This window comes from Haematobia irritans, chromosome 1, assembly GCF_050003625.1.
Source record: "Haematobia irritans isolate KBUSLIRL chromosome 1, ASM5000362v1, whole genome shotgun sequence".
NCBI lineage: Eukaryota > Metazoa > Arthropoda > Insecta > Diptera > Muscidae > Haematobia > Haematobia irritans.
The window spans coordinates 1,649,850-1,660,722 of record NC_134397.1 but is presented as its reverse complement, the minus strand read 5'-3'; positions in this window follow the sequence as shown (position 1 = coordinate 1,660,722).

The following is a 10,873-nucleotide window of genomic DNA, read 5'->3' as shown; positions in this document are numbered from 1 at the left end:
TGAATGAAAAATGTAGTTTTTTTATTATTACAAATTTCAAGAAAATCCAAGGAGTTTAATTTATTTTGTCCTAATATAAAACTGAATACTTTTTCCTTGATAATTCAAATTTTAACATAATCATATCCTTTGGCAGCTTCCTTAAGGTTCTTGGAAAGTATATACAGGCATTTCGTATATTGGTAGTGAGACAAACAAAAAAAAAAATTCTTTGCTACTCTCGGGCCACAGCCCAAAAATTTTCAGATGATTGTTAAATACATGTGCCCATTCATCTCTCCCCCATTTGGCCTGCCATTGGTTTTGTTTTGTATGCCTTCTCCACATCATCGTCATCATCATCATCGCCATCTCTTTAACATCTGAAAAGTATATCTACAACAACATTTTACAAAGTCCTTTTTGCGTAACAAAAACAACAAACACTATGCATAGAAGCTAAGCGGAATAAAGCAGAGCAGAGCATAACAGAGCCGAAACGATGAGGATAATACAAAAACAAAACTCTGTCATCACAATTTTGTGTCTCAGGTGACACTTTTCAACTTCATTTGATATTCCACACGAAACATAAACGAACACAATAGCAGCAATGGCAACAACATCACCATCGACATCAACACACTTACATGCACACACACACGCACACAGAAACATTATATGAGAGATTGTATACACTATGTCAACAGTATAGTTCACAAAAGGGACACCCTAATAGGAGTGAATTTCGTGAGGCTTTCTATGATGGGGCCTTACATTGTTTTACATATCTTTTAAAACAAACTTAGATGACTCCTTGTAAGGTGTCTATCATTGTCATTGAGCTTAACATGGAATCGGGCAGCACTCAGTGATAAGAGAGAAGTTGACCAATGTGGTATCACAATGGACTGAATAGTCTAAGTGGGCCTGATACATCGGGCTGCCACCTAACCTAACCTAAGGTGTCTATCAATTCCAAATTTCAATGAAATAGGCCCTTAACCCTTAAATGTACCAGAACAGCGATCCCTCTGCACATCATATTTTTTTCAAAATTGTTTTTTTTGTGTTTTCCTGCAAAAATAGTGGCTGTATCTTAAAAGATACAGTGCGCACTAAACTAAGTTTTTGTTTACAAATAAACAATTTGATTGTAGTGAGAATAGAGATATTTTTATAATACACAAACTTTTTACCAACATTCCTTTTATTTCTGGTAAAAATTAATTATTCTCCATTTTTTTTTGGAAATTTGGGGTAAAATTTCATTTCAATTTTGGTCACAGAAGTACTATAGATTTTTCAGAAAATCTATTGTTTGAAACTGCGTTATGATGTTCTAGATGCAACAAACTTGATTTCGTAGAATTCGGTCAACATTCTAAGACGTACACGCAAAAAAATAATTCTTTCCTCCCAAACGAAATTTTAGACAAACAAAGTTCGTTTCTCATTTGCTTTTCGCTGTAAGGAAGTGTATTTGGAAGAAAAGTATATACTTTTTGTGATAAACGTTTATTCTTTTCCAGGATGTAAAAACAATTTCATAAAGACAAACTCAAAAAAAAAAAAAAAACATTGTTTTCTTGCTAATTTCATTTTCCCTCACATCTTTCTCATATCAACGAGGTTTTTTAGTTCTTTACACCTTTTCCTGTAATACCAACAATGTAGAAGAAATTATACGATTTTATAAATTTTTAAATTTTTTTTTTACCTTTCGCCTGGACGGAGAATCGAACCGCGGACCATGCACTTTGTAAGCCAACACACTAACCACTGAGCTATGTACCTGTTATGGTCATCAATAGATAAATGTCCATATAAGTTATATTTATATAGCATAGCTTGCGGCGCCCACGAACCGAATGAACAAAGTTTATTTAACAGAAACAAACATTTAGTTTGGCACCGTGGAGCAGTGGTTGCTACGTCCGACTTGCATGCCAAGGGTCGTGGGTTCGATCCCCGCTTCGACCAAAGTTTATTTTTTTTTTATTTTTACATATATTCCAGATATGTTCGGAAGATTCCGAAAAAATGTTCAACATTACATTGTACTATATTAAATCTTGAACTGTAAAATGTGTCTTATTAAAGACCTAAAGTCAGAAAAGAACAGTGTTTGATATAAACGAAATGGACTGTGTTGTTGTTTCAAAAATAACTTTTTTTATTGAAAAAATAATAATTTTGTAACAAACGAATTTTTTTGGTTATAAAAGTTTAAAATTTTCGAAGCAATTCAAAAAAATCTAACGAAAGAAAAACGTTTTCGGTACACGTTTTCCAAACGTTTTTTTTCTTTGCGTGTAAGCAGTTTTTCTGGTTGTATCTTAAAAGACACAGTGTGCATTTAACGATTAAGCGAGAATAAAATAAGTGTACAAAAAATAAAAAAAATTTTTGAAAGATATTAAATCATTGGGTTAGGGATTCAAAAATATTTGAGAAGGCTAAAAGAAAACTGCAGGACTGGTGCACTTAAAGAAAAAATACTTTCCTCCGGAACGAAATTTTAGACAAACGAAATTCGTCTTTCGTATTCGTAAGTATTTTGTTTAGAGCAAATAAAGGGTGATTCTTTTGAGGTTAGGATTTTCATGCATTAGTATTTGACAGATCACGTGGGATTTCAGACATGGTGTCAAAGAGAAAGATGCTCAGTATGCTTTGACATTTCATCATGAATAGACTTACTAACGAGCAACGCTTGCAAATCATTGAATTTTATTACCAAAATCAGTGGCAGAAAATCCGCTTTTTTATCGACAAATTTTGTTCAGCGATGAGGCTCATTTCTGGTTGAATGGCTACGTAAATAAGCAAAATTGCCGCATTTGGAGTGAAGAGCAACCAGAAGCCGTTCAAAAACTGCCCATGCATCCCGAAAAATGCACTGTTTGGTGTGGTTTGTACGCTGGTGGAATCATTGGACCGTATTTTTTCAAAGATGCTGTTGGACGCAACGTTACGGTGAATGGCGATCGCTATCGTTCGATGCTAACAAACTTTTTGTTGCCAAAAATGGAAGAACTGAACTTGGTTGACATGTGGTTTCAACAAGATGGCGCTACATGCCACACAGCTCGCGATTCTATGGCCATTTTGAGGGAAAACTTCGGAGAACAATTCATCTCAAGAAATGGACCGGTAAGTTGGCCACCAAGATCATGCGATTTGACGTCTTTAGACTATTTTTTGTGGGGCTACGTCAAGTCTAAAGTCTACAGAAATAAGCCAGCAACTATTCCAGCTTTGGAAGACAACATTTCCGAAGAAATTCGGGCTATTCCGGCCGAAATGCTCGAAAAAGTTGCCCAAAATTGGACTTTCCGAATGGACCACCTAAGACGCAGCCGCGGTCAACATTTAAATGAAATTATCTTCAAAAAGTAAATGTCATGGACCAATCTAACGTTTCAAATAAAGAACCGATGAGATTTTGCAAATTTTATGCGTTTTTTTAAAAAAAAAAGTTATCAAGCTCTTAACAAATCACCCTTTAAATCCGAATTTATGATAAACGATACAACGATTGTTTCTAAGATTTTTAATTTACTTTGCTTGTCTAGAATTTCGTTCCTCAGAAAATAAAACTCTTCTTTCAGTGTGACCTAGTTTGGTTTGGGGATTAATTTTCAAAGAGCTTACGTTTTAAGGTCTTAAGGATTTAACGTGATTAATCTTTAAGTAGCTATTTCGAAAAATTGATAGATTTGGAATGTTTGGGTATCTAAAAGTCAAATTGAGATGTCGAAACCCAGCAAAAAATGGAGCACCATTTCAGCAGGATTGTAAGGGAGAGAAGCAGTACCATCTGTTTACAAAACAACCGAATCAGCGCTGATTTTTGTGGGCGATGTCCCGATTTATAGCAGCTTCTACATAGCGCTGATAGTCTTTCATGCATCTATACTGCACGCAATAACGTAAACGAATGATCATAAACTTATTTGATTACTCGTTTACGTTATTGCCAACGATGCATGCTGTGTGGATGCACTGCCTACTTTATTGTATACCAAAAAGCGCTACCAATCTCTTACTGCTGAAGTATTTTTTGCTGGGAATGTTTCATAGCATATAAATACATGAGGAAATGTACCGTTGATGCCAATCGTCCAACTTTTCCTGTCAAACATGACCAGATAGTAGAAGTTTATTCTGATCAAATAGCCCCATTTTAAAGTGCAGGGTATTAATATACAATTTCCAGGGCATAAAGGCCTTCATTATATATATCCCACTTTCCCGAACCCCTGGTATATCATAAACACACGTATATGTGAAAGTATCTGTGCATGCATGTGGTTCAACTTGCAAACAGTGATGTACACACAAGCATATTCACTCATATAATTTCCATCATCCATCTGGTCGTATGAGATGGGAACATGTCAAATTCATAGTTTTAGATACAAGCTGTTGTTGTTGTTTTTTTTTAATCACCTCAAATGCGGCCAATTCTCATTAACAGACAATGCTGTGAGTGAGTGAGTGAGTGGCTGTGGAAAATTTCACATTTCACATTTCATCATCATCACCATCACATTCATCATCATCATTGTCGTTGCCTCTTCACAACAACAATGTTCAACCTGTTGTCCAAGGTGGTGTTGGTGGTGGTAGTGCGAATGTCGTATGTCCATTTCGGTGGGGGTAAGAGGAGCAACATTAGTCAGGAGGTTATTGTTAATGTTATCCCCATTGTTCTGTTTGGTATTCAGTCTTCACTGAAGATTTTTATGGTTCGTTCTGGTCGTGGTCGCTGTTGATGGCAGTCCTAGACTGTCGCATCTGGATTGTCTGTCATTTTCAGCTGTCAACATATTGGCGCCGTTATAGCATGCTATCCAGCCTATTTTACTTGGACTCTATTCTAATTCTGCCAGCCTACTGTCACCACCTGTTCTCATTGTCCACGTCATTATGGTAGTGGAAGTAGTAGTCACACACACACACACATTCACTTGTCGTATTTACATCATTGCATACTGATTTATGTGGTTCGGTTCCTAGTATCCTCATTATTATAGCACCAAGTCAACAACAATGATTGCTGTATTGCCGTTTCGTTTGATGATGCCTTGTTGATTGTATGAGCTTAGTTGCTTGGTAGTGAGAGATTGAGATGGTGATCCAATGTTAGCTTTAATTTGATGCGATGCGATTCAATTCAATTGAATTTGATTTGAATTTTCAGACGCATGAGAATGACCCACCGAGCAATGCAAAGCACAAAGCCCATTCAGATATGCTAATACTGGCCAACATGCGGAACGACAGTAGCAAATGAGCTTTTTGCCTTCAAATGTTTGATCCTCTGAATGGAATATGACTTTTGGTTCATCGATGCTAATGCCTATTTAAATGGACACTTACACGAGTCGTCTCCAGGCAATGGATAAACAAATGGTTGACTAAATTATTTGCCTTAAGAACGTATTTGGCAATGGCAAACAAATGCCAATCATTCTTCGTAATGAAGCAATTCCCTGGACGAGAGTTGATGTAAAATCTTTAAGAAGCATTTAAAGAGAGTATTATTGTAGTAGGGTCCGTAAAGAAAATCAGTTACTTGGAATATGTTTAGAGCACGAGGACGAATCATTCTTGGTCTAAGATAGGCTCTTCGTCTTTCTCAATAATTTATCTATATTAATTAGATTTAATTGAATTTAATTTATTTTCAATTTGTTTAATTAAATTAGTTTAGTTTAATAAATAAAACATGAGTAATGATGAAAAAAAAAATTAAAATAAATTTTTTTGAATGTAAATTAAAAAGTATTTTTACACGCAAAGAAAAAAAACGTTTGGAAAACGTGTGCCGAAAACGTTTTTCTTTTGTTAGAGTTTTTCGAAAATTTTAAACTTTTATCACCAAAAAAATTCGTTTGTTACAAAATTTTTATTTTTTCAATAAAAAAACTTATTTTTGAAACAACAACAGAGTCCATTTCGTTTATATCAAACACTGTTCTTTTCTGACTTTAGGTCTTTAATAGGACACATTTTACTGTTCAAAATTTAATATAGTACAATGTAATGTTGAACATTTTTTCGGAATCTTGCGAACATATGTGGAATGTATGTAAAAAAAAAAAAACTTTGGTCGAAGCAGGGATCGAACCCACGACCCTTGGCATGCAAGTCGGACGTAGCAACCACTGCTCCACGGTGCCAAACTAAATGTTTGTTTCTGGTAAATAAACTTTGTTTATTCGGTTCGTGGGCGCCGCAAGCTATGCTATATAAATATATCTTATATGGGTAATTATCTATTGATGACCATAACAGGTACATAGCTCAGTGGTTAGTGTGTTGGCTTACAAAGTCCATGGTCCGCGGTTCGATTCTCCGTCCAAGCGAAAGGTAAAAAAATTTTAAAAATTTATAAATTCGTATAATTTCTTCTACATTGTTGGTATTACAGGAAAAGGCGTTAAGAACTAAAAAAAACTCGTGGATGTGAGAAAGATGTGAGGGCAAATGCAATTAGCAAGAAAAAATTTTTTTTGTTAGTCTTTATGAAATTGTTACATCCTGGAAAAGAATAAATGTTTATCACAAAAAGTATATACTTTTCTTCAAAATACACTTTCTTACAGCGAAAAGCAAATGAGAAACGAACTTTGTTTGTCTAAAATTTCGTTTGGGAGGAAAGAATTATTTTTTTTCATACTTATTATTATTTATTTATTAATGGATTGCTTCTCGAACAAGAAGATCTTTTAATCTTTTAATTACAGTATGTGATCCGAAATGTTTCTTTGGTAGTTGTTCACAAATTGTTACTAAATCTAGGATGGGCATAACAAACATTAAGTACAATAATATTAAATATTTTAGATAATTTTTTTTTTACTAAATTAATCTGAAATGAGATGAGATTCAAGTGAATTGAATTGTAGTCATATAGAGGGAGTTACCTTGCTTGTTTATTCAATGGTAAAATCATTAGGAATATATTCTCCTGGCCAACGTTAGCGTTGAAATTTTTAAACAGTGGCATAAAAAGCGTCAATCATAAATTGAATTGTAGTGATGTAAGACTTACCTTGCGTGTTTATTCAATGCACAGTGGGCCAACTGACAGGTTTTTGACGCATTAAATCAACGGAAGCACCTAGAGCTCTAAAATTTTGTATATTTACCACTGAGGATGCGAATAAAATATAATCAAAATTTTGGACCGATCCGCCCACTTTCAAATGAAGGGTGTATTTCAACCCAAAGGAAGCGCCTAGAGCTCTGAAATTTTGTACATGTACCACTGGGGATGAGAATAAAGTATAATAACATTTCGGACCGATCCACCCACTACCACGCCCACTTTCTATGGAGGATGTATCTCAACTATTTTTATCATACAATTTGGTGTATATATATATATGTATATATATATCAATATGTAGTAACATTGGAAACAGAAAATCTAGATTAGAACTGATGCACACTGTTACTCCATTTTGATCACTACCTTAAAGTGTATATGATTTCAGCAATTTTAGTTCAGTTCAAATTTAGTTCAATTCAATCTCTTACACTCTCATTTTAGCTAAAAGTTTTGAATACCATTATTTCTGCAACACTATGTAGAAATGTGAACCTATTCGTTAAAAAATCTCCAGATTTTGCAAATCCTGTATGTGTTTGTAGAAAAAAAAAAAACATTTTTGCGTTCTCAGTCCGAAAAAAACATTTTGTTCTTGAAACATGTTTAAAGTGATCATATTACTTCTGTACGTGTCACTACCTTGACACTCTGCTATATGCAAGTCTATTTTTAAATATTAGCTTTATGATTTAGCAAATTTTGTAACGCACCAAAAAAAAGTAAACGGTTTTATAGGAAGAACTACCTCGCACGAAAATTGAACTAAATTTTACTCCACATTTTGAGATTTCCACAAAGCGTTGTTAAAACCAGGAAAATTTAATGCCCTTTTGTACTTTTTAACTGCAGTTCACGAAATTACATCCTCTCATAGAAGAAGAAATTAACTAAAAGTAAAGAAGAAAATCATTGGCGCAAAATCATGACCATTTTAACCATACTGCAGATCATTCTTACTATTTTTGGGAATCGTACGAAAATCTTGTTTTGCTTTAGTTCACATTGAACTTATGTGTACGGCCATTGAACTTTATACCCATAAAGTTCATAAAATTTTTGAGGCATACTTAAAAAAAGTAACATTTCGTTAAGTTGTGGAAAATTTCAGAAAAAATAATAAAATCTAGTTTCTAGCAAATAATTTTTTTTTCAATAAAAATAAGTTAAATTTAGCGTTAGTTTAACTACGGAAATTTTTTTCTGTGCGGAAACTGTTTTATTTTTTATACCTATTATTAATGATATGGTAGATATTGCAGATTTACCCAAATTTATCATTCGTTACCATTGTTTTGTTAAGATGTTTCAACTAAACAAAGTAATGCTACTTCATTATATTTCCATGCACAATTATTTTACTGTTTTCTTCAATTTGTCATGGTAGACTTCTCTCTTTTTAATGTTTTTGCATTATTATAACAACAGGAGTTGTTTTCTATCCAATATTTAATAATTTCTGCTTTTCGATTGTAGCACAATAATTATAATGGGGTACCTTCATTAGCACTTATAAGCTGACAAATTTATGTTTGCAAGAAAGGCAACATCTCAACCTTTCTGACGCAGTATAGAACTCTACCAATCCGTTCCAAGTTAGTAAGTTCTACTCCAGACAACATGGGATATACATTAAATTAAGCAAAGAAAAAATATGCCTTTTGTCACACATTTGTCTTAAATAACCAAACAATATTTACAATCGTTGTTAATTTTTGCTATAAGTACATACCTTGACATAAATTTTACATTTCAAATTAAGTTTATAACTTAAAATTTTTTTTTTACTAAACTATGAATTCAAGAAAAAAAAAATCAATAACAAAGAGTTGCCACTTCGTCGGCCTGAAACGGCCTAACGGGTTGCCACATTATTTTACCATTTTGGATTCTTTTTTGGTAATATGTGTCAACTTTTTCGTAGCACCAAATGTTTAATTTACACAAGTTCAAAAATTGATTTTATGCGTGAGATTTTGGTAGTTTGGCCCAAAGTGCAATGGTAAAAATATTAAGTGCAAATACTCCTGAAGGGCGTTACTGTTGAGAATTTCTAAACAGTGGCCTAAAAAGTGTCATTTATAATAAAACTTGCCACACTAATATTAAAAAAGGGGCACACTATTTATACACCGAAAAAAAAGTTTACTATTTTTTAAGAAAAATGAACTAACCCATAGTAAGAATGACCATGATTTGGCGCCAAAGATTTTTTTCATCTAGATAAGTTCATGATTTTCTTATAAATTAGTTCATGTATTGCATCGTATTTTAGTTCATTATTACTATGCTGTGGGAAGAATATAATTAAACTAATTCAAAATATTCCTGCTATCCGGAAAAATGAAAAATTTTTTGGGAAACTTGTATTAAGAAATTGGTTCGAAATAAACTGTTTGTCGGTATAATTTTCAAAAAAGTAGAGAAATTGAAGAATCAAAGGTACAACAAGCCTGTATACAACTAAGAAATTTTTCGTACAAAACAAGTCAATTTTCTATAACCACCAGTATTTTATTTCAAAAAATTATTATTATATTACACAAAACTATGGCTTATGATATACAATAAAGGAAATATTTTTATTCGTACGTTGGATGCAGTTACTTGTCGGTAGTTAGTAATTGCTTATTCAAAAGAGTAATATTCAATGTTATTAGGACTAACTAATTAATTTAAATTCCCATGTTTTCTATCCATATGAAAGATATATGCGGCATAAGTTGCTATATTCATAAGAAAAATATTATCGAATTCTATTGTTCATATTTTTAACCTACGGCTTTCAAGAGTATTTTCTAGAGCCAATAAAGATATCAGCTTAGTTAGCATTAAACAGTAAGAATACTCCAAAAAATTATCATTACAAGGCCTGTCTACCTGCAAATAAAAATAATTATTTTTATTAAATTGAAATTTTGGTTTTATTAAAAACGGACAAAATACCGTTTATAGAAAAACTTACCACATTGAAAAATCCATCCAGTAGGTAGATTATTAGAATCACATCCATGGACTAATGGGGCGTTATTGAAATTATTCTCAGAATATATTTGAAATAAAAAATATTATAAAATTAGACATAATTTCCACTTTTCAGTATAGCATTTAATATTTAAGGTGGATATTAATTTCGAGTTTAGCGGCTAAAATGGAAATTTCCTTGATAAGTTTTCTTTAATAATCCATTATAAAAAAATAATCTTTATAAAAAACTTGGTTTGGGCTATTCTCCATCAAGTTTTATGTAAATTTGTATCGAAGACGTATAGTTTTATACTTTTCTTAGTGATTTTTTTTTTAATTTTAGCGGCTAAACTCGAACTTAGTACTCACCTGTAGGAATTGCTGTAACATAAAAAATATAGATTCAAAAACAATTGTTACATCTCCAACCTGTGATCCAGATGTAGAATAAATATAAATCATCCTTTACCACTCATGTTGTATATTTTTTATGTAAATCAATTAAAAATCCGCACTAATTTTAAACTATTAACAGAAATATACAGTTCCTTAATCTGTTATTTGTTTTATCAATAAAAAGCGTTTTTGATTACTCTAACATCACATCATTCACTTCTCAGTTTCTAAAATATATTTTCATTAATAAACACCAATACCGCACGTACAATTTTGCAAAATTAAATCCACGTGTGCACTTCATAAATGCATCAACAGAACTGAATGCAGCAATAAAACTCAAAGACACAAATAGTCATAAAGGATACATACCGTAAAGAAAAACAACTCCACACACACACACACACA